This window comes from Hyla sarda, chromosome 13 (genome assembly GCF_029499605.1).
Source record: "Hyla sarda isolate aHylSar1 chromosome 13, aHylSar1.hap1, whole genome shotgun sequence".
Classification (NCBI taxonomy): Eukaryota; Metazoa; Chordata; class Amphibia; order Anura; family Hylidae; genus Hyla; species Hyla sarda.
In genome coordinates, this window is record NC_079201.1 from 7,447,690 (window position 1) to 7,467,940 (window position 20,251).

The 20,251-nt window shown below is 43.2% G+C and overlaps 2 protein-coding genes across 11 annotated transcripts in view; one reads left to right on the plus strand and one right to left on the minus strand.

Moving 5' to 3' along the window:
* Nucleotides 1-20,251, minus strand: part of NTN1 (netrin 1) — a 362,388-nt gene that overhangs the window by 295,005 nt on the left and 47,132 nt on the right. The window lies entirely within an intron of this gene.
* Nucleotides 1-20,251, plus strand: part of PIK3R6 (phosphoinositide-3-kinase regulatory subunit 6) — a 59,731-nt gene that overhangs the window by 1,180 nt on the left and 38,300 nt on the right. The window contains exons 1-2 of one of the 6 annotated variants that reach the window (XM_056549675.1): nt 10,434-10,514; nt 16,959-17,134. The exons of 2 other annotated variants lie outside the window; for them this stretch is intronic. The gene's annotated coding sequence lies outside the window, so the exon portion shown is untranslated. Of the gene's footprint in view, nt 1-1,975; nt 1,997-10,433; nt 10,515-16,958; nt 17,135-20,251 lie in introns of those variants that run through there. 3 more of the 6 variants (XM_056549674.1, XM_056549677.1, XM_056549676.1) reach the window with 3 other exon arrangements.

Here is a 20,251-nt window from a genome sequence, read left to right on the forward strand (position 1 = left end):
AATCTTCATTTTTTACACTCACATGTTCTTGTAGACCCAGTTTTTGAATTTTTGCAAGGGGTAAAAAGGAGAAAATTTTTATTTGAAACCCAATTTTTCTCGAGTAAGGACATACCTCATATGTCTATGTAAAGTGTTCTGCGGGCGCAGTAGAGGGCTCAGAATGGAAGGAGCGACAAATGGTTTTTGGGGGGCATGTCACCTTTAGGAAGCCCCTATGGTGCCAGAACAGCAAAAAAAAAACACATGGCATACCATTTCGGAAACTAGACCCCTCTGGGAACATAATAAGGGGTAAAGTGAACCTTAATACCCCACAGGTGATTCACGACTTTTGCATATGTAAAAAAATATATATTTTTTTCCCTAAAATGCTTGTTTTCCCCCAAAAATTTAATTTTTAAAAAGGGTAATAGCAGAAAACACCCCCCAAAATTTGAAGCCCAATTTCTCCCAATTCAGAAAACACCCCATATGGGGGTGAAAAGTGCTCTGCTGGCGCAGTACAGGTCTCAGAAGAGAAGGAGTCACATTTGGCTTTTTGAAAGCAAATTTTGCTCTGGGGTCATGCCGCATTTAGGAAGCCCCTATGGTGCCAGAACAGCAAAAAAAAAAAAAAAAACACATGGCATACTATTTTGGAAACTAGACCCCTCGGTGAACGTAACAAGGGGTTAAGTGAACCTTAATACCCCACAGGTGTTTCACGACTTTTGCATATGTGAATTTCTTTCTTTTTTTTTTTTTTTTTTTTTTTTTTTTAACCTAAAATGCTTGTTTTCCCAAAAATTTTACATTTTTAAAAAGGGTAAAAGCAGAAAATACCCCCCCCCAAATTTGTAACACAATTTCTCCCGAGTACGACGATACCCCATATGTGACCCTAAACTGTTGCCTTGAAATACGACAGGGCTCCAAAGTGAGAGCGCCATGCGCATTTGAGGCCTGAATTAGGGACTTGCATAGGGGTGGACATAGGGGTATTCTACGCCAGTGATTCCCAAACAGGGTGCCTCCAGCTGTTGTAAAACTCCCAGCATGGACAATCAGTGGCTGTCTGGTAATACTGGGAGTAGTTGTTTTGCAACAGCTGGAGGCTCTGTTTTGGAAACAGTGGCGTACCAGACGTTTTTCATTTTTCTTGGGGAGGGGGGCTGTGTAGGGGTATGTGTATATGTAGTGTAGTGTTTTTAGGGTACAGTCGCACAGGCAGGGGTTCACAGTAGTTTCTCGCTGGCAGTTTGAGCTGCGGCAGAAAATTTGCCGCAGCTCAAACTTGCAGCCGGATACTTACTGTAAACCTCCGCCCATGTGAGTGTACCCTGTACGTTCACATTGGGGGGGGGGACATCCAGCTGTTGCAAAACTACAACTCCCAGCATGCGCTGACAGACTGTACATGCTGAGAGTTTGTTTTGCAACAGCTGTAGGCACACTGGTTGTGTATCACTGAGTTTGTGACCTAACTCAGTGTTTCATAACCAGTGTGCCTCCAGCTGTTGCAAAACTACAACTCCCAGCATGTACAGTGCATGCTGGGGGTTGTAGTTTGCAACAGCTGGAGGCACACCGGTCGTGAAACACTGAGTTAGGTAAAAAAAACTGAGTTTCACAACCAGTGTGCCTTCAGCTGTTGCAAAACTACAACTCTCAGCAGTCACCGACAGCCAACGGGCATGCTGGGAGTTGTAGTTATGCAACCAGCAGATGCACCACTACAACTCCCAGCATGCACTTTAGCTGTTTGTGCAAGCTGGGAGTTGTAGTTATACAACAGCTGAAGGTACACTTTTCCATAGAAAAAATGTGCCTCCAGCTGTTGCAAAACTATAAGTCCCAGCATGCCCATAAGGGAATGCTGGGAGTTGTGGTGGTCTGCCTCCTGCTGTTGCATAACTACAGCTCCCAGCATGCCCTTTTTGCATGCTGGGAGCTGTTGCTAAGCAACAGCAGGAGGCTGTCACTCACGTCCAACTGCTGATCCACGCCGCTTCAGGTCAGTCCCTCGCCGCTGCTCCTGGAGACCCGATCCCAACATTCCTGCACCCGATCACGTCCTCCGGAAGAGGGGCGGAGCGGGTTGCGGGAGTGACACCTGCAGCAGGTGAACTGATTGGTCGGCCGGTAAACCGGCGTACGAATCAGGGCGATCGTGAGGTGGCACCAGTGCCACCTTACCCTTGCTGGCTATGGCTGTTGGGGGCCGTCAGAGACGGCCCCGATCAGCCAGTAATTCCAGGTCACCGGGTCACTGGAGACCCGATCGACCCGGAATCCGCCGCAGATCGCTGAGCTGAATTGTCCAGCGACATAATGACCCCCCTGGGCGATATGCCGCGATGCCTGCTGAACGATTTCAGCAGGCATCGGGCACCAGCTCCCCTCCAGCTAGCGGCGGGGGGCTGGGATTTGACAGGACGTACTCAAACGTCCTGAGTACTTAAGGACTCGGAAAAGGGGCCGTTTGAGTACGTCCTGCGTCCTTAAGGGGTTAAGGAGAAAGACAATATATCCCTATGAACAACAAATATGGAATTTAATTACAGCATTTATAAAAAAAATGACTGTAAAACAAAAGGGGTGAAGCGCTAGCTTACACATCCATTGCTATGAACAAGCAGGATAACATTTATATAACAAATTAAAATGTTATTGACAAATCATTTTATTAAGGGAGCAGCTGGCAGAATCTGCTTCTCTCCTTGTTAATCCTACCTTCTACGGAAAGAAATAACATTCCTGCTTCACTGTACACACTGCATAACGCATCTCTAAGATATGTCAATGTAAGCACATTGACATATCTTAGAGACGTGGGGGGGCCACAGGCATGGTCGACAGTGCAGGTTAATACACTGGAGAAGCAGCCAGGTACAGAGGGTTCAGGCAAAGGCAGAGTTGACATATCAGGCACAGAAACAGAACACAGTTCAGACAGCTTAGCTTGTAGAAACTAGAATGTTGCTCAGGCAACAGGTGAAGCAGAGTTATATTGGCGATGCCTGGTAGGGATTGGAGGAGGAGTACAGGAGTCAGGGTACACGCACGCACGCAGCCCCTAAACCATCTGCGACAAAAGTAAGTCCAGAGCCTGCTGTAGGAGAGGTAGCTTAGAGAGCAGCTTGGCAAAGGTAAGCAGTGGGTCGCGCTGCACCTCTGCGCCTACTGACCGTCAAAGTTACACTACACATCTTATGTTCAGGCCAATGTACGATCTCTGAATAATGCACTGTACTTGAAATTCCACATCACTCTTCCTTTGGCAAACACTTCCTTTTGCCAGGCACACAAGACTGATGATTGATATTTATCTAAAATAAGAGGCTCTGGAATTTAAATAGGTCTGGATTTGTTAGTTGTGTGTGGCAATGTTCCTCCTCACAGCTACAGCACCCGAATTCTCTTTCTGTGCCTTACCTGTTCCTTGGACTCCCTGAATAGGTTCATAAAGATAACTCCTTAACATCACTGAAATTCTTACACAAAGTTTAGCTACTTCTAGTCAAAAGATCTGACACATATCTGTTATATTTGCAAATATATAAATAGAAATATATAAATATATCTTTATTAAGATTATTATTTATTATTAGGATTAGTGAGTCTCTGAAATTTCCCTTCCCAGCACAGGATAACTGCACAGTATTTCAACAATAGAACTTTAACTGTCAAATTAAGGAAGAAGTTCTTATCTATGTTAAGGAAGCACTACAGTCTTCTCATGATTGGTGGGGGGACCCAACTGTGGGGCCCCCGGGGATCAGACACTCATTACCAATCCTGTCAATACGTTTTAAAGGTTGTTCATGGTAAAATATATTTAAAAAGTGTTCCTACAGATTATTGGACTATTTTGTGACAAATCTGGTTTGAGACTTCTGTTTCATGCTGGATGACTACCCTTCTTGGATAGTAAATATGTATGTTCCAGTAGCAGTACCCATATTTTATATTTGTCCTGTTTAATTACAATTTCATGTGTATGATGAAGTGGCAGGAATTAAGATCAAAGGGTGGGTAATAAAAAGAATTCTTGGAGTTCTTCACTAATACATGATAAGCAATCTGAAACGAATATTAGGTTCTTGAAGGGATCTGTAATAAACCAGTAACAGACTAAATAATTATGCTTATTTGCTAAACGGACCACAAAAAGAAAGGTACAACCTGTTTTTGGGCACTAGGGGCTCTTGTACTGTTACTGCTTTAATACACTGATCCCAGGTGAATGGTTCTCTGCTAGTATGAAAATGTATCTTTATTAAAAGGAGTACTCCAGCGCTGCTTTTCTTCACCCTATGCCTGGGCTGCTTGAAAAAAAAAACACAATTCCGTTGTTCTCACGATGTGCCGCTACCGGTCTTTGGTCCTCCGGTCCGGTCTTCTTCCTGCTTCCAAGTGCATGGATCCTCACACTGCGGTCAGCGTATCGCTGGCCGCAGCAATATCCTGCCTCGGCCGGTGATAGGCTGAGTGCAGTGTCATGTAGGGAGCCTGGGACTTTTCTGGGATATGTCAGTATTTTAAAAATGTTCTCACCTTAGTTTAACCCCATAACGACAATGGACATAAATGTATGCCATGGTGCTGTGGTACTTCACGCACCATGATGTACATTTACGCTCCACCATGACCGCGAGCACTGGTCCGGTGCGCGGCAGGTCCCAGCTGCTATCAGCAGCTAGGGACCCGCCTGTGATGGTGGCCATTATCCCCTCAAATGCCGTGATCAATACATATCACGGCATCTGCGGCACTTTAAATGGATACTTTAAATGGGGTACTTTAAATGGATGATCGGATCGCCCACAGCGCTGCCGTGGGGATCCGATCATCCATAATCGTGGATGGAGGTCCCCTCACCTACCTCCGTCCCTCTCCTGAGATCTACTACTCTGGTCTGAGATAGCTGTCACGCCCCCTCCCGTAGGCTTGCATTGAGGGGCAGAGCGTAACGTCACACGGGGGCGGAGGCGTGACGTCACACGCCGTCGGCCCTGTGGTCGCTGGTAATCAGCGAACACGCTCCGGGGACTGATTATAAATGGGGTGCCGCGTGCAAGATCACGGGGTCCCCAGCGGCGGGACTCCCGCGATCAGGCATCTTAACCCCTATCCTTTGGATAGGGGATAAGATGTCTAAGCACCGGAGTACCCCTTTAAGCTTTTGGCCCTAGTGGCAATTAAAAACAGACACCCAATGACATGAGAGCAACTGTGATGATTGACTGATTGCTGAGCTTTAGGGATTCATGCTCACAGCAATCCCAAAGGTAATTATTCTCTGACTTGGCTTTAATTCATTATAGATCCTATTGTTGTAGCTGATTATGGACATCTATTATTTTCTACATTATGTAAAGCATACAATTCTTTAAGATGCATGATATAACATTTCAGAATCCCAGGTGTTCTCACACAACTACATAATACTGTACTGTATAAGGTATGTCAATGCAACAGACAAAATACTGTAAATTGTGGCAAGCTTTGCACTGAACTGCACTCAATGGCTGACATTTATCATTGTCTTTAGACAGTTTTTTGGGTCTTTTGGTTTACACATTTCTGCTGATTTTGAGTTGTAATCCACTGATTTTGGCAATAAACAGGATGTGGAAGGGTTTTATCAACTGCACCTTTTTTGTGAAAAGGTGCAAAAAAGGCGCAAAGCCACTGAAAAGCCTCTAAAACTACACCAGCCCAGACTTAGCTTAGCTTTTTGGTGTATGTGAAGAGAGAAATTTCAGAAAATGTTTACCTGCACAAAATGTATCAAATGCTCTGTGACCATTTAACAAATTTGGCGCTCCTACGCATTACCAGCATACAAAAAAAAGGTGTAGAAAAATGCTTCACTTACACCTACAATGATAAATGTCATCCAATGTTTTCCACTGGCATGCAATGTTATGTGAAGAAATGTTATCTATGAAGGAAGCATCTCATAGAAACAAAGGATCCTGTGCTTTAATCTGCAAAAATAAAAATACAACATTCTACTAAACTAATTTTATACAAGGGATGAAACCTCTTATGGCTTGTGTGTGGGATGGAGGGTGGTCGGGAGATGTCAAAAGACTTGTTTAAGGTCAATAACTTCCTTGAATTCTTTTAAAGAATTTCTTACAGTGAGAACTGAAAATTCTTACATTGAGTATAAACTTCCTTTCAAGGAGTTTCGTGGCTCGAAACTAAGAGGTTACCACTTCTTATTATGGAATACAATCTGCATAACTGGAGCCTGGGTATAATCCCATAATGCAGTGCTGGAAAATAACAAAATACATGCTTCTGTGCAGCACCACCCTCTGAGTATAATTTTGGGGAGAATTTATGAAGGTCATGCACTTTTTTTTGGGGGGGGGGGGGCACAAGCTTTTGAACCACTCATTTATTTATTTAAAAACTGAACCAATCTTTCTTCAGGTGCAGCAGCTGAAGACAAATTCATGAAATGCTACAATGGGATTTAGGTGCCACGTTTTGCACAAATAGGCTTCAGTCTAAAGATTTACATAGCAAGTCTGCTGTCAGCCTTCGGAAATCATGTAAATGTGTTTTTGCGCGATTGTAAAGATGCTCCGAATTCATTAAAGTCCTTGCAACAATTTAAAGTCAGGGGCACAATTTAAAAATACACTAAAAGGAACTTCTATAGTAAGACCAGGCTTCAAAACAATGCAAATGATACATTCTCCCTAGAGTGTTCACAGCATGTTCCACAACATATTATATACGATATATAGCAGTTTTTAGTCCTGACATCTGCTATGTATCTGTGTGTGGTTCACATAGTGACAATGCTTAGGCTAGGATTCCACTTGCTTTTTTTTCCTGCGTTTTTTTCACAGAAAAGAAACGCTAGAAAAAACTCCAGTGCAATTTCCTGCATCTGACGTTGTTTCGGGCGTTTTTGAATTTGAGTTGAAATTGCATTTTTGGCCCCTTTGGCGTTTTTTCAAAATGTGTTGGGTACCAAAAAAAAAAAAAAAAGGATGCAGTAGGGATGATAAAAAATTTGAATGTGTAGAGAGAGGATCAACTGGCACTACTATACTGTCCCTGGGGTTTAGCAATCCCCAACTCTCCAGTGCAGCACAGTCACTTGTAAGCCTAGAGGTGGTGCTCAGCACAACAGTGAAGTCTTCAGAATACAGCACATAACATAGGATGAAAACAGCGGCAGCTCACCAAATTAAAGCAAGGATTCATTATTTTCAGCGGGCTGACATACAGGTGCAAATTGAAAAAAAACAGAGCAACGTTCGTTTCACACAGAATTGTGCTTCTTCCGGCTCTCAACACTATGTCAGCTCTACCTTGGTTATATACAGGTAACAATTATGACGCATGTCAAGCCGGAGGCGCCGTGGGATGATGTACGCCCCCACCTACCTTCCGGCCGGCATCTCATCACTCACAGGTGTGTGGAATCCCCGTCTCCCAGGCAACCCGCGCCCGTGCCGCAACAGGCGTTACCTGTCCAGCACCGAAGCCGCCGCCCCTGGACCGCCCGCGAGAGGAGGAGCCCATGCGCACCAACAACTCACAATGTAAGGCGTCCTCTATAGCACTCCGTATCTCCGTGCATCACCATGAGCAACTATGGGCACCAGACCTAGGGAATATACATCCTAGGTGACGTGTGTCAATGGCGCATCCAGGCGACGCAGGAGATGGACACGGATCCTGCAAAAATGAGGTGCACATTATAGGAACAAAAGTTACCTGAGGTAGATTTCCCTAAAACCACAGGGGTGCTGAACATAAGATAACAACAAAGTGACACAAATACATTTTACATATACATATAAAGTTAATAAAAGACAAACATTACTAAGTTTTAGCTCTACAGAAAGACACTCATATCCAATTTATCGTAAAAAAATGTATTTAAGGAAATTATTTTTTATAATGAACTTTTAATTAATTTTTAATAAAGTGTGTATGTGTGTTTCACTTTTTTTTTTCTCTATTTTTTATTTTTTAGGTAGTACTACTACTCTTAGCATGGAACAGACTGTTCCATGATGGGAGTAGTAGTACCTGTACTAATAGACATATTGCCCCGGGTGTCAATCCCGATCGTCCATAATATAGCAGAGATAAGGAGCGGCTCTATACAGCGCTCGCATCTCTGCTCTGTACTCTGGCCGGCCAGTGATGTGAATAGAAATTCACATCACTCATTCATATTCTCCGCCCAAAGTGGGGATTGGCCGGATGGTTGTAGCCAATCACAGCTCTCAGAGGGAAATATGAATGAGTGATGTTCTAGTCATATCACTGGCCGGAGTATAGTGCAGAGATGAGGAGCGCAGGAGAAAGCCGCTCCGCATCTCTGCAATAGATAGGATGATCACAGCGGATGTCAGGAGTGACACTTGCTGTGATCTGTCCTTAACTGCAGGTACTACTACTCCCAACATGGAACACACTCTGCTCCATGTTGGGAGCTGTAGTACCTGCAGTTAAGGAAAGATCACAGAGGACGTCACTCCTGACACCCGCTGCGATCCTCCTGTATAATGTATAGACGTGGCCAGCCACTCTTCTATGGTCCCCTGCACTTACGTATATACACATGTTCATATTTCCCACAGAGAGTTGTGATTGGCTGGAACCATCTGGCCAATCACAGCTTTCTGCGGGAAATATGAATAGGTGTATATATACGGCAGTGCAGGGGACTATAGAAGAGCGGCCGGCCGCATCTATAAATTATAGAGAAGGATCGCAACGGACCCAGGGCGATCTGTCAATTAGTACAGGTACTACTACTTCCATCATGGAACAGTGTGAAATAAATACACACACTACAATTTTAATATTGTTGGCTATATTTTTAGTGTCCTGCCCGCTCACATAAATTGATCTCTGTTTAAAAATTAATAAAAAACTTTTTATAAAAAAGATACATTTCGTTAAATACAATTTTTTCCATCGCTACTGTATCTTTTTAATTATTATTTTTTAATGGTACCCTACGCAATTTTACTAAAAAAGGCATCTCCATCACTTTTTTTGGATCGCTAAAGTCCAAAAAAAGAATAAAAATCACCGGCAAAAACGCCAAAGTTAAAACCCCATAGACTTCTATGGGAGAAAAACGCCATGATTTCAGGGAAAAAAAATGCCATAGGCTCAACATGCTTCGATTTTGCAAAACCGCCAAGGAGCTGAAAAACGCCAAAAGGATAAAAAAAAAAAACACCAAACTGAAAAACGCCAAGTGGAAAAAGAATGTTGCGATTTCTCATTGATTTACAGCTAACATCTGACCGCAGTGTTTTCTGGCCCAAAAAACGCCATGCGGCAGAATTGGCATTTTTCCCCCAAAAAAACAAGGGGAAATCTAGCCTTAGAGTTGCCCATGACTTCAGGAAAATGTTAGATAGGCATTAAAGTGGTGCAGTGCTATTTTTTTCCTCACGAAAGCACAATAGTCAACAACCGTAACAATAAAAAGAAACAACAGTGATGTTGAACCATGCCAGGGAATCTGTATTTGGGCCCCCCAAATATAGCATAAACAAGAATAGGGCCAATTAACCATGCTTAATCCAGAAATGACATATAAAAAATAAATGCCAGGAGACCTAGAAACAATTTTCAGCAGACCTAGATACAATAATGCAGCAAGTAGATTGACTTTCCATATATAATCAAAGGAAAAAAGCAGCAGCAGTTTGTGATGAACAAGGGAAAAGATTTGTTTGCTTCTTTGGAGAACATGCTTGATGAATTAATCTGGCCTAGCTATATGAATCCACTTTCAGTCATAATTGGTCTTAATAAACTTTTTCATTATGCCACTGTAGCAATAAGTGAAGCCCATTAAACAGCAATGTAGTTGCCTTATGCAATAGCAAATAAACATAACAGTTCCATAATGATAGGGGTCTATCATTATTCCTCCCATGATCTTTCCAAACGTAGTCATAGACAATGGAATAACAATGTCAGACAATAGTCCTCCATTCCACCACCAATACCTGCCTTTGAATGCTTTTGCCTGCATAGTGATGACTTCAGTTAACACCATACATCATTCCTGAATATTTCATGTGTGCGCCGTTTTCCTGACGTTAATAGTGCTGTATTGATCTTAGGAAAAACCTTTAAATATTCCATTAGATGTGATAACTTTTCATCTCTGCATGAGTGGCTCAGTTGAAGAAGACATCACAGAACTAGATGCTAGCTTTGCCCATGGTGGTGAAACAGTTAAATATTATTAGATAATATTATCAGCGTGCAAGGGAATGCGCACATCCACCCCTCTGCATTATAACCCCTACTAGCACAGCTTGAGATGCTCCCTGTGAAGACAATCCCTCTTATTAAAGTTTTCAAAAGTCCTTTATCCAGCATGTAACAGTAGACAACCCGCTTATTATTTAGTGACTCAGTCGGAGCCCAGATGCAGAGCTCAGCCTTGGCTCACTGTCTATGGGTTCATTGTGAACTGGAGCTCATGACTGGGAAGATCTGAGATCTCGAAGGTTCAGGTAGGAAGCAGTAACACCTACAAATGCCTCATATTGCAGTTTCAAACTTTTCCATCCAGTTTCCAAACCATGACACCCACTTAAGTCGCCCACCACTTCATTAGCCTACCTGAAATTTTTTATAATTTTAAAACTGCTTCAACCCTCCTCCCCCCTTCCTTGCTTTACAACTCTTCTTCTCATGGAAAATCATCACTTCTGTTTTCTGGTCCTGCAGTAAGTCTGAGATGGCTCGTCATTGATGTCTGTACAATGTGCTATCTGTACTTGCTACTGTAAGTCTAATTGTACTGTCAGCATAGATTTTTATATTATGTTTTATGCTAAGGAAAATAATTAGCACAATACACACATGGCATTGTTGTTTTCAGTTTTCTGTTTTACCCTTTAGTGAGGACATTTCCCTTATTGCAGCTTGTTCTCAATATGGTGTTTTATTTATTTTTTTAACAAAGAATTGTGATGTTTTTCCAACCGTAGACTTCTATAGGTGAAAAAATGTCATGTGTAAAGCATGTTGCATAATTTCCTCACAATTCTTCAATAGAAATCCTTGAGTATAAAGAAGCCTGTCAATTAGTGTGTGGGGAAATAAAACATGTAATTTGTATTTCCAAAACAATTTCCGATTTTTTTTATATAATGCTAAGGGTATATTTACACTATGGAATTGGACAAAGAAAATGTCCTCACTGAATTCCACTGAAGTGGATCTGTGCCCTTTCTGTTTCTAGGTAAATGGATTGGAAATTATGCTCAATCGGTGCTTATTTTCCACAGAATTTGCTGTGAAAATAAGAACAGAGATTCAATGTCCTAGTAACTTATGGGGTTACACTACAAGATCTGAATTCGGATGCTTGTTGGAAATTCCACTTTGTGGACACAGCAGAACAAACGCCATTGAAGCTAATAGGAGTGTGATGCAAGGCTGAGTCCGCATGAAATTCCTCCCAAACATTTCTTGCGCATTCTGCCTTTAATTTCCGTGTGAACCTGACAAGATGTGGACCTGACTGATAGATGAAACAAATAGTGCCAACAAAAGGAGCCATCAATTTTATAAATTGGAAGAATTTTAAAAAGCATTCAAGGATAGAATAGAAAATGTTTAACAAATGAAATGAGAAATAAACAGGAATCACTGTCTGTGGCGGATCTTTTTAAATATTAAAGCAGTCTGATGGTTGTTATGGGCACCTGGTCAGCTTTTCCTCTTTACAGGTTTTGATAAATCTCCCCCCATGGAGTATGGAGGATTGAGGAAAGGTATATCACTGATCAGAATTGTTTGAATGAAGGAAACAATGACATTTCTCCATCATTTATGATTTAGGGTGACTAGTCCGGTAAACTGCAAACAAGGCAAGATGGCAATCATAACCTCAGCAGCCAACGTACAGGACACAGAGATATTGGAATGAGAAAACAACCATAATTTATTTGTGACCCTATACATTGGCTGCTGAGGCCAGAATGTTCAGCTATTTAATGTTGGGGCAAAACTACAAAGTGAAGTTTTGGCAATGACAAACATATAGGGGGAGATTTATCAAAACCTGTCCAGAGGAAAAGTTGCTGAGTTGCCCATAGCAACCAATAAGCTCGCTTCTTTCATTTTTCACAGGCCTTTCAAAAATGAAAGAAGCGATCTGATTGGTTGCTATGAGTAGAGATGAGCGAACTTACAGTAAATTCGATTCGTCACGAACTTCTCAGCTCGGCGGTTGCTGACTTTTCCTGCATAAATTAGTTCAGCTTTCCGGTGCTCCGGTGGGCTGGAAAAGGTGGATACAGTCCTAGGAAAGAGTCTCCTAGGACTGTATCCACCTTTTCCAGCCCACGGGAGCACCTGAAAGCTTTACTAATTTATGCAGGAAAAGTTATCAACTGCCGAGCTGAGAAGTTCGTGACGAATCGAATTTACTATAAGTTCGCTCATCTCTAGCTATGAGCAACTCAGCAACTTTTCCTCTGGACAGGTTTTGATAAATCTCCCCCATATTCCGTTCCATAGCCACATTCACAGGATTCTGCTACTTCTGCTATTTTCTAGAAGGTACTCTTAATTATTAGTATGGGCTAGTTAATTTTACACCACCACCACTTTCCCCCCCACTATCTCCAAGATTATAAAGGAGGAGGTAACATGGTAATACCTTTATTCCACTGCTCCCATTTCCCAAAAGTTACTCTAAATTATCCAGTATAGTCTTGGCTAATTTTGGACATGACATGTCAAATGATTGGTCAGCAATCTGTCTCCCTGTACGGCATACACAAGTACAATCATGCAAAATCAGAAATTTCCATATAGAGAACCAAAAAATGCTCACTGGTCCTGGTGCAAAAGTTCAACCAGCATTCTCTCCCCCTATAGCGTTAAAGGGGTACTCTGGTGCTTAGACATCATATCCCCTATCCAAAGGATAGGGGATAAGATGCCTGACCGCGGGGGTCCCGCCGCTGGGGACCCTCGTGATCTTGCACGCCGCCCCCCATTAAAATCAGTCCCCGAAGCGTGTTCACTCCAGGTCTGATTACTGTCGATCACGGGGCCGGAGCATTGTGACGTCACGGCTCCGCCCCCGTGTGACATCAGGATCCGCCCTCTCAATGCAAGCCTATGGGAGGTGAGGGGCGGGGCGTGATGGCACATGGGGGCGGAGTCGTGACGTCACGGTCTCACGTCACCGTGGTTGGGAGCCGAAGCCTCCAGCGTTTCCGGAAGCCGCAACAGGTGGGTCCTGCAGCCAAGATCCCGGGGGTCCCCAGCGGCAGGACCCCCGCGATCTGACATCTTATCCCCTATCCTTTGCATAGGGGACAAGATGTCTAGGGGCAGAGTACCCCTTTAAAGTCTATAAAAGGATAGATATTCTATATTTTCTATTTTAATTAAACATTTTTTTGAATTTTTCTGCTTTCCTCACACAGGCTGCAGACAGGAAAGAAAGCACATAAAAGGCAGTTTGCAGGGAAGTGTAAACAGAAAGAAGTACTCATACTGCAAGTTGCAAAGGACCTATAGAGATAGTGGGGGAGATTTATCAAAACCTGTGTAGAGGAAGAGTGGTGCAGTTTCTCATAGCAACCAATCAGATCGCTTCTTTCATTTTGAACAGGCCTCTTTGAAAATGGAAGAAGCAATCTGATTGGTTGCTATGGGCACCTGCACCTCTCTTCATCTACACACATTTTGATAAATCGCCTCCCAGTATGTTGAACCATAACAAGAACAACTCAAAAAGTAAAGAAAAAATGTTTTTCAAAAAGGGTCCTTAGCGTTTAAGATGTTTAAGATAATAACCTAGAGTTCTGGGGATTATAAAGGGATAGAATAAATATTCCTAGTGCACTGAAAGGTTTAACATCATTTTCCCCAGTCTTTTACCGCTTAAATGGGCACTGTAATTTGCAAAACCTTTTTATATAATGCACATAATCACATTATACGTATATTTGTGATATACATTGGTTAAAGATTGTGTATATTTCTGGGTGAAAAAATGCTGTCTTTTCCCTGCAGCTGCCTGTGTGTCGCTGCTATGACAAAATACAAGAAGTGTTGGTGGGTCAAGAAGGGCTCTGTGCACTGAGACTTTAATACACCCCCTGGATCACAGAGCAGGCTGACCGAGTTAGACATCTAAATTGAGCCCTGCTTGTCCCTCCAACATTTCCTGTACAGTGACCTCCCCCTCGACCTACGATGGCCCCGACATACGATCATTTCAACATACGATGGCCTCTCAGAGGCAGCATCAACATACGATGCTTTTGTATGTCGGGGCCATCGCATAAACGGCTATCCGGCAGCGCTGACTTGTTCAGCTGCCCCCGGATAGCCGTTTACAGGGCCCCGTGTGGTCTGCTGACGATCACTTACCTGTCCTCGGGGCTCTTCGGGATCCCCCCCCATCGTCGGCGCTCTCCATCGTCGTCATCACGTCGCTGTGCACGCCGTCCCGTCATTCAATAGGAGCGGCGTGCGTAGCGACAAAGAGCGAGGATGCCGGGGAAGCAGAGGCCTTGCCAGAGCATCGGGGACACCCCGGGGACGCGGAGACAGTGATGGAAGGCGACATCCATGGCAGCGGGGACGGTCCGGAGCTGCGGGGACAGGTGAGTACAACTTCCTATACCAGTGGTTTTCAACCTGCGGACCTCCAGATGTTGCAAAGCTACAACTCCCAGCATGCCCGGACAGCCGTTGGCTGGCCGGGCATGCTGGGTGTTGTAGTTTTGCAACATCTGGAGGTCCGCAGGTTATAGACCACTGTCCTATACTTTACAATGCATCCCTCAACATACGATGGTTTCAACAAACGATGGTCCATTTAGAACGGATTACCATCGTATGTTGAGGGACAGAGACACACAGGCAATACCTACAGGGACAAGACAGCATTGTGTTCACTCCAAAATGTACACATTTTTTTAAACCCTTAAATAATTTATATATGTACTAAAGCTAGAACTATATCATACATATTCTATAAAAACCCAAAGGCTGAATATAGAATATTTGATATAGTCTTTGCCTTAGTATTTGAGGAAAGGGGTTTCAAGTCATTATTTTTGAAGATTAAAAGGTAGGCAGAAAATATAATGGAGAAGAAGGCAATGCTAGCAGAATGCTTGGATGTATAGGGAGAGGTGTTAGCAGTACAGAGCACTGGAAGGAACTCATTTGAAGTGTTATGTACAGTACTGGAGACCGTATCTCCTGAAGGATATAGATACTTTGGAAAGAGCTCAGAAAAGATCTACTAAACTACTACATGGATTGCAGGATTAAACTTACCAGATAAGGTTAAAGGCCCTTAACATGTATATGTGAGAGAGGGGTTATGATAAAAATATTTAATCATTACCTGCCATTAGCAAAAACCTTTTATAAAATGTAGAAAATAACATTATAGATTTGTAATATACATTGATTAAAAATGTGTATATTTTTGTCCCTGCAGCTATTGCCTGTGTCTCTCTGTGATGAGACCAAATACAGGAAGTGAGGGTGGACAAGCAAGGATCTGCGCACCAATGCTCCATGACATGCTACAGAGCCCTACTTGTCCGGCCCACACTTCCTAAATTTGGTCTCCGCAAAGAGACACACAGGCAATAGCTGCAGGGACAGCATTTTTTTCACCTAAAAATATATACATTTTTTAACCAATGTATAATACAAATATACATATGATATTCTCTACATTAAATAAAACGTTTTTGCTAACGACAGGTACACTTTAACTACATACAGGGAATTAACGCTGTAGAAAAACAAACACAAAAGGACATAGTTTTAAATTAGAAGGACAAAGGTTTAAAAGTAATACCAGGAAGTATTACTTTACTGAGAGAGTAGTGCATGCATGGGATAGCCTTAAAGGACAACTGCAGCAATAACAACTTATCCCCTATCCACAGGATAGAAGTGTTTTATCGTGGGGGTCCTACCACTGGGACTCTCCCTAACAGGCCCCGGCAATGCCACTCTGTGAGAGTGGCTAATGTGCGTAGCGTCGACCTCACTGAGGTCGACGGTGAGCCCCCCTCCACATCCCCTCCCCATACAACTCTATGGGAGAGGCACGAATGCTGCCTCCCAGTCTCTCCTATAGAACTACATGGAGGAGGCATGTCTGCCGCGGCTGCAGCAGAGCGAGACCCCGTGCAGGAGATCGCGGGGGGTCCCAGAGGTCTGACCCCTGCGATCAATCACTTATCCCCTATCCTGTGGATAGGAGATGAGTTGTTATGGCTGCATATTTCCTTTAATGCAGAAGTGGTCGCTGGAAATACAGTAAAGGGATAAGCATAAGGCTATCCTTCATATAAGATAGGGCCAGAGACTATTCATAGTATTCAGAATATTGGGCAGACTAGAGGGGCCAAATGGTTCTTATCTGCTGACACATTCTACGTTTCTATATCAAAAATATACAAGTATTGTTATCATCTATATTATATAAAGTTTTTTTTAAATGACAGTGCCCATTTAAAAGGAGATCTGCAGCGAAATCAACAGGATAGGGTATAAGTAGCTGATCGCGGGGGATGTGGGTCCGACTGCTGGGGCCCCCCGTGATCACCGACAGCGTTCGGACCCTCCCGCAGATCAACGTGAACAATAATTGGGACAAACTCTAGAAATTGCCATCTCCGTTCACATTTACTTAGTCTCTCTAGTATCTAGCTTGTGAACACCTTGTGATATGCTGTTGTATCTCACAATATAAAGTTACCAACGTGGGAATTAATGCTAAACTTTGCAGGTGTTTTTTGTCTTGTTTTTTTGGTTGTAGTTATTTTTAGCTAGTGGCGGTTGAGTTTCCTCCCACTTTTTGCAAACCTTGTGATCGACCTGAAAACTTCTTATATGCTCGTTGCTTTTGTTGTGCAGCTGATAAGGAAATTTCAATTTGTAATCAACCACAGATCTGAGGCTTTCAGACTTCGCTCAAATATATCAAGTCATAAAGAACATGAGACTGACATGAGACTGGACGGGCTGTGGCTAAGCTGTAGGACTTCCGGCGATCACCGATTTCATATGCATTGTTTAGTATCATGATGGCTTGCAGGGTCGACAGACTGCAAAATGGACTAATCATGTAAGGTTTGACTGCTTGTCTTTAAATGTTTCAGGATATCTAGGGTCAAGTTCATGTTATGGGGGATGGAAAAGGATGTTTTGCAGCTTCACAGGAAGTTCTGCAACATTAAAGCTTTGTTGCTACTAAACCATTTAGTTGCTGAATTTCTTAATACATAAAGCATTGTTATACTGTATATTTCCAGTATAAACTTCTTTATCGAATCACAAGGTCCAGAAATCATTCAACCCTGTGTTAGGGATTTAAGTAATATATTAGACAAACCATTATTTCTTTAACACTGATAAATGCAATGTTGTGCACATGGAAAGGGAAAATCCATGTCAGATTACTTACTAAATGGGAAAACAATGGGTAAACCTTACATGGAAAAGGAATTTTGGCTGATAGTAAGTTTAAATAGGCACTGTCATCTTAACACTCGTTGCATATATTCATATCAATAATACAAGCAAATATATTATATCTTATTAGACAAAAATGGTTTTCTCTCGCTATCAAGCTCCACCCCCTCTCTTGCTCGTCTGCCTTCCACTCTGAAAATCAACCTAGTTTTATTCTGTGTCTGCTCAATTTCGTCCTACAGTTTACTCAGGGATCAGATAACAAGCAATACAAGTCTATGGAGGGGAGAGGAGAGAGTTTGAAGAGAGTGCCTGGGAACACACCGTAGAGCAGGAGTATTCAATTAAAAAGAGGTTTAGATAGAGAAGATTTCCTCAAGCAAAGGCCAGGAAAATTCCCCCCATAGGTAGCAACAGTCCCCCTTGTAGCTAGTAGTAGCCCCCCCTGTTAGGCTAGGTTCAGACTACAGAATTTCCGACAGAAATTCAGTCGTAAAATTTCCGTCAGAAATCCCTCTTGCTAAAATGTCTAGTGTAGTGAATGGTTTTCCGTTCACAAATTCACACTTCGGAATTTGTGAAGCGGAAAATCCGCTTAGAAATTTCCGCCTGAAGAAAGGCGGTGCTCTTTCTTCAGGCGGAATTCCTCGCAGAACAAATTGCAGTCTATGGGAGACTGCAGTGTCCGCGCGGTCCTAGCGCCGACTTATTCAGTCGGCGCAGGCGGAACTCAGAATCTCCGGACGGAAATTTTCTGCCCGGAGATTCCGTAGTCTGAACCTATCCTTAGTAACAGACCTTCCCCCCCCCCCACCCTGTAGACAACAGCAGACCCCTCTGCAGGTAGTAACAGCCCCCCTGTAAGTAGTAGTAGCCTCCGCTGAAGGAGGCAACAGACCATCTGTAAGTAGTAACAGCCCCCCAAAGGTAATATCAACCCCTTGTAGATACTAGTAACCCCCTGAACAAAATACCAAAACAGGGGAGATAGCCCCATGGCACTTACTGATACACTGCGCTGGGCCCTGTTCACTGTAAATATTGCGGCCCCCCGTCCATAATATGTTGTCAATGGAGGAGCATGTGATATTCACATTAATCTGCCTTCTAAACTGTGCACGTTTGCTATGGCGGAAGCAGGGTGACGTGACATGCTCCTCCTGGAGGATATATTATGGAAGAGGGAGCAGTAGTGCAGTCCCAGGGGTACTAGAACCTACAGTGATGTACTTTATGTGGAATGGCGGCAAATCGCACTGTGAATTTTTTCGCTCTATTTCAGAGCTGGGTCCGAACCTTGACCGCAGTCAAATCTGTTGACCGACAAATCTGTTAGTTGCAAGATCTCACCCGTGGGCTTTACTTACAGTCTAGACCAGTGGTCCCAAACCTGCAGACCTCCAGGTGTTGCAAAACTACAACTCCCAGCATGCCCGGACAGCCGTTGGCTGTCCGGGCATGCTGGGAGTTGTAGTTTTGCAACATCTGGAGGTCCACAGGTTGAAGACCACTGATCTAGACTGTACACTGCTACGTTTTCCTGTATTTCCTGCTGCTGTTCTTTAGGTGGTGATACAGACATAGAAGTGAGGAATCTCCTTCTCCGTGTGTGCAGCATATAGCAAACACCATAGGCTTCACCCAGCAGCTTTGAGAGAAGTGAAAATTATAGATGCAGCCTGCAAAGCATACATCTGCTAAAAATGCTATTCACAATTATCTTATGACAAGGTATGCTTTAAAGAAGTACTCCAGGATTAAAATTTTTTTTCTATCTGCCCGGAATGTTGTCATGAGAAAAGGAAAAAAAAGAGAAAAACCCACAAAAATTTGGACTTACCTCCCGGCCTCTGCAGCAATCCTCTTCCTGCTTCTTATAGACAATATGACACACTGCCACACAGCCCATCACTAAACATGGCAGGATATTCCTGCAGCCAGTGATTAGCTGAGCCACATTGTAACGAGTAGACAACAAGAAGCAGGATAGGGAGGAGGATAACGGAGGCACTAGTGGAGTGGCGGGGGTAATTCCAGGATTTTGGTGTTACAGGTTCTAGATACTAAATCCTGGAGAAGAGGTGGTGGTCCAAAGAATCATTGCCTGATTTAGAGCAGAATGGTTGTCTATTAGGCAATAAAGGAGATAGACTGGAGCTGTGCTTTTAATAGTGGTGTGGTCCTGACACATAGTGCACAACTCATAGGGGGGGGGGGGGGGGGATTTATCATTGGTTTTACCCTAGTTTTGTGGTGTACATTTGTCTCAGATGCGGTTTTGAGATTTTTCAATGCAACTTTTGCTTTAGAAGGTTTTTCTAAAGGAACATACCAAGTCATGATTTCAGTTGAAATCATGCAGTGATCAGGTATTCATGAAATGCAACTTTTCAGTTTGTCGCATATTTTGTCGCAACTGCGCTCAGTTAGGCGCAAAACTACACCAGCCCTGACTTGGCTTACAAAAGTTACTGTTGACATGCCCTGCACCGTGTAGTACATTTGGTGCAGGTACACAGTTTCCTCCAAATAAATTAATGGGGTAAAAAGACATTCACCTACACCACTCATGAATAACCCCCATAAACCACACCGTGGGCCTCATTTACTAAGCTGAAACCGTACAGTTTTTGTCTGGTTATTTTGCCTGAGACATGTCTGTGCCAGTGTGCGCCATTGCGCGACAGTGTGCGCCTGAAAAACCCGACAAACCCGGAAAATGGGCGTGGTCTGTCACAAAGGGGGCATGATCGGCACAAAAAGGGGCGTG